Below are 5,290 nucleotides of genomic sequence, written 5' to 3' on the forward strand. Positions count from 1 at the left end.
TATATATACATGTTTTCCACTGGAGTACCCCTTTAACCTTTTAAGGATGCAGGGCATACCTGTACGCCCTGCACCCGATCCCGGTATAAAACGCAGACCCCGCGTCATACCGGGTCGGTCCTGGCGGCTAATGACAGCCAGGACCCTGGGCTAATAGCGCGCTATTAAACATTTAGACGCGGCGTTCAAAGTTGATCGCCGCGTCTAAAATGTAAGAAAAAGCTTCCTGGCAGCTCAGTCGGGCTGATCAGGGCCATCGCAGTGAAATTGCGAGTCCCGATCAGCTAGAACGCGAGCGGAGGTCCCCTCACCTGCTTCCGTCACGTCCGATCGGCGATTGATTGCTCCAAGCCTGAAATCCAGGCTTGAGCAATGAACCCCCGATTACACTGATCTTTGCCGTGTCTATGCACGTCAATGATCTGTGTATGAACGTCCCTGTGCGTCGTCGTCAAGGCAACGTCACTAGTCCGGAGCGAGCGGAGAAGAGGGCCTCCTGGTGAAAATGTACAGCCCGGAACGACTATCCCTCCCCACCGGACGGCCCAGACCAGCTCACCCTTCCTTCCCACCGAGGGGAGGTGAGTACAAAACTAAGGGGGGGGGGGTCTGTATGATGACGAAGGCCCGCGCAGTAGTCTTCAACCTGCGGACCTCCAGATGTTTCAAAACTGTCCAAGCATGCTGGGAGTTTTAGTTTTGCAACATCTGGAGGTCCGCAGGTTGAAGACCACTGATGAAGGGATTGACATCGTCAATCGTGCTGAAAAACTCAGCTTATACTCGAGTATACACGGTATGTAGTATCGCTGCGTGCGGAAATGTCCGAACTATAAAAATATCCAAAATAGCGTATTTTTGGTCACTTTTTATGTAATGAAAAAATTTTTAAAAAGCGATCAAAAAGTCCAATCAATATAAAAATGGTACCGCTAAAAACTTCAGATCACAATGCAAAAAATGAGCCCTAAAAAAGTTATAGGAGGTCAGAAGATGACAATTTTAAATGGATACATTTTCCTGCATGTAGTTATGATTTATTTTATAATACAAAATCAAACCTATATAAGTAGGGGATCATTTTAACCGTATGGACCTACAGAATAAAGAGAAGGTGTCATTTTAACAGAAAAATGCACTTCGTAGAAATGGAAGCCCCCAAAAGTTACTAAATGAAATTTTTTCTTCAATTTTGTCGCACAATTAATTTTTTTTCTGTTTCGCGGTGGATATTTTGGTAAAATGACTAATGTCACTGCAAAGTTGAATTGGTGGCGCAAAAAATAAGCCATAATATCGAATTTAGGTGCAAAACTGAAAGCGTTATGATTTTTAGAAGGTGATGAGTAGAGATGAGCGAACTTACAGTAAATTCGATTCGTCACAAACTTCTCGTCTCGGCAGTTGATGACTTATCCTGCATAAATTAGTTCAGCCTTCAGGTGCTCCGGTGGGCTGGAAAAGGTGGATACAGTCCTAGAAGCCCACCGGAGCACCGGAAAGCTGAACTAATTTATGCAGGATAAGCCATCAACTGCCGAGCCGAGAGGTTCGTGACGAATCGAATTTACTGTAAGTTTGCTCATCTCTAGTGATGAGGAAACAATAAAAAAAATGCAAAAACGGAAAAATCCTGAGTCCATAAAGGGGTACTTCTATTAAAAAGTCTTAATCCTTCCAGTACTTATTAGCTGCTGAATATTACAGAAGAAATTATTTTCTATTTGGACGGGACGGCGTGCGTGACGACGTGATGACGTCAAAGGAGAGCGCCCGCCAAGCAGGGGATCCCGGAGCAGACACCGAGGAGGCAGGTAAGGTCCTGTAAGCTGTTCGGGACGCCGTGATTTCACCGCGGCGGTCCCTAACAGCCCGACTGAGCAGCCGGGTTAGTGTCACTTTCCCTTCAGACGCGGCGGTCAGCTTTGATCGCCGCGTCTGAAGGGTTAATACAGGGCATCACCGCGATCGGTGATGTCCTGTATTAGCCGCGGGTCCCGGCCGTTGATGGCCGCAGGGACCACCGCGATAGGTGTTTGTATTCGCCGTATAAGACGCACAAACTTTTCCCCCCAGTTTTGGGGAAGAAAAAGTGCGGCTTATACGGCGAAAAATACGGTATATAAACAAATAAAGAGCAAGGAAATAATCAACCAGCCGCCACACACAGACACAAGGATAAGAGGAGGCAAAACCTGCAAACCAACAATTAGAACTAAAAATGTCACCCATCCGTCCCAGTGCCAAAAACTCCACGCGTTCCGTCACTGAGTGACTTCCTCCTGAGGATTTGCCTCCTCTTATCCTTGTGTCTGTGTGTGGCGGCTGGTTGATTATTTCCTTGCTCTTTATTTGTTTATATACATATTTATTAGGCGGTGTAACATCATCATTCAGCTTCACACCACGTATTGCTTTAATTTGATCACTTTACTGTGATTTTGCTGGCAGGTTATACTATTGTGATTGTCTATTCACTGCATATTTTATACCGCAGCATCTAGTGTTAGGAGGACTTTACTATACCTGCATATATTGTACTTTAGGATATTACACAGTTAATACATATATATATATATATATATATATTTTTTGTCCCAGTCCCTAGTGGGACACTCACCATGTCTCACTTGTGTAGTGCGGTCCAGTGTGGACCTTTTTAGTGTTTTTAAATGTATGTGTCTGTCATTTTTTCATCTTTCACTTGTATGAGCCTTCAATAAAGATTTTTCAAATTTGATACGTATTATTGGATTGGCGTGCTTTCATGTGGTACATTGACTCTGGTCTTGGTGTTTTGTTGCTTGTTTGTTCAATGTAGTTATCCCCCCTCACATAGTATATTGCGTGGCTGAGCCCCCCCCTCCCCTTTTTTTCTATTTAAGTGCATATTTTTGTGCAAACACTAACTGTGCAAAAAGTTTGCGCCAAATTTCACTAAGGCAATGATAAATCTCCCCCACTGTGTATCTAGTTATGGTAATAACCTGTCTGGTTATGGGGACACTGTAGCTTTAGTTATGAGGACTCTGTCTTATTCTGGGGACAATTTGTCTCTGGTTATGGGGACACTGCGGCTTTTATTGTGGAGACATTGGGGGATATTTATCAAAGTTGTCTATGTCCCGCATCAATATAGACCAAACTACAGAGCGTTAGGCCGGTCTATTGTGCACCTAATTTATCAAAAGGCGCACGGCTCTTGATAAATTCGAGATCTATGCTTTAGACTGTATTTAAAGGGGTACTCCGGTGCTTAGACATCTTATCCCCTATCCAAAGGAAAGGGGATAAGATGCCTGATCGCAGGAGTCCCGCCGCTGGTGACCCCCGTGATCTTGTACGCGGCACCCCATTTGTAATCAGTCCCTGGAGCGTGTTTGCTACGGGTCTGATTACGGGCGATCACAGGGCGGGCGGCGTGTGATGTCACGCTCCGCCCCTCAATGCAAGCCTACGGGAGGGGGCGTTACAGCTTTCATGCCCCCTCCCATAGGCTTGCATAGAGGGGCGGAGCGTGACATCACACGGGGGCGGAGGAGTGACGTCACACGCCGCCCGCCCTGTGATCGCCCGTAATCAGACCCGGAGTGAACACGCTCCGAGGACTGAGTACAAACGGGGTGCCGCGTGCAAGATCACGGGGGTCAACAACGGCAGGACTCCCGCAATCAGGCATCTTATCCCCTATCCTTTGGATAGGGCAGGGGTCTGCAACTTTTAAGACAAAAAGAGCCAGAAAAAAAAAAACTGGGAGCCGCAAAACCATTGCGACATTTAAAGCAAATATAACACTGCATATATTGTTTCTTACCTTTGGGGCCCAGGCCTGGGGTGGGCTTTTTTTGGGGCCCAGGCCTGGGGTGGGCTTTTCTTCCTCTCTCGGCGGCGCTCTTCGTCTGAGGCGCAGGCCGGCGACGTCATTGTCATGTGATGTTACATTGTCACATGACAGTGAGGATCTGCGCGGCCCTGGAAAAAGAGACTCCGTTCCGATGGCACCAGGGCAGGTAAGTAAACCGACGGCGGCTCACGGGCTCAGATCATTCCGGGACACTGCATTGTCCCGGAATGAGGGTGACCGGGACCCGGGACAGACTCGCGGAGCCGCGGCAAAGGAGTAAAAGAGCCGCATGCAGCTCCGGAGCCGCGGGTTGCTGACCCCTGGGATGGGGGATAAGATGTCTAAGCACCAGAATACCCCTTTAAACCTGCTCCAGCATGGTCGGACATTTCGGCGTACTTTCAGCCAATGTGACTTGTCGCTGAAAAGTCGCTTTTGATAAATTCAGCACCAATGCATTTTCCATCTAAAATAGACAAGAATGCATCATGTTCTAAAAATCCTCTAGAGCAAAAGTCGCAGAAAAGTGGCTCAGATTTAGACTGCGAATTTCTGTGCGACAAATTTAGACAGGAAAAAACAGTCTAAATCCTTTGATAAATATCCCCCACTGTATCTGGTCGTTGGGACACTCTGGCACTGGTTATAGGGACACACTGGCACTGGTTATAGGGACACACTGGCACTGGTTATGGGGACACTCTGGCACTGGTTATGGGGACACTCTGGCACTGGTTATGGGGACATTCTGGCACTGGTTATGGGGACACTCTGGCACTGGTTATGGGGACACTCTGGCACTGGTTATAGGGACACTCTGGCACTGGTTATGGGGACACTCTGGCACTGGTTATGGGGACATTCTGGCACTGGTTATGGGGACATTCTGGCACTGGTTATGGGGACACTCTGGCACTGGTTATAGGGACACTCTGGCACTGGTTATGGGGACACTCTGGCACTGGTTATGGGGACACTCTGGCACTGGTTATAGGGACACTCTGGCACTGGTTATGGGGACACTCTGGCACTGGTTATGGGGACATTCTGGCACTGGTTATGGGGACATTCTGGCACTGGTTATGGGGACATTCTGGCACTGGTTATGGGGACACTCTGGCACTGGTTATGGGGACACTCTGGCACTGGTTATGGGGACACTCTGGCACTGGTTATGGGGACACTCTGGCACTGGTTATGGGGACATTCTGGCACTGGTTATGGGGACATTCTGGCACTGGTTATGGGGACACTCTGGCACTGGTTATGGGGACACTCTGGCACTGGTTATGGGGCCCCTTTGGCTCTTGTCATGGGGACACTGGCTGTCTGGGCATGCTGGGAGTTGTAGTTCTGCAGCACCTGCCATAGGTAGGTGAATTTGTGCAGTAACTGTCACCAGCCACAGCAGCTCATCCTGACTTATATACACGTGTTCAGCTATGA

Source organism: Hyla sarda, chromosome 3, assembly GCF_029499605.1.
Source record: "Hyla sarda isolate aHylSar1 chromosome 3, aHylSar1.hap1, whole genome shotgun sequence".
Classification (NCBI taxonomy): Eukaryota; Metazoa; Chordata; class Amphibia; order Anura; family Hylidae; genus Hyla; species Hyla sarda.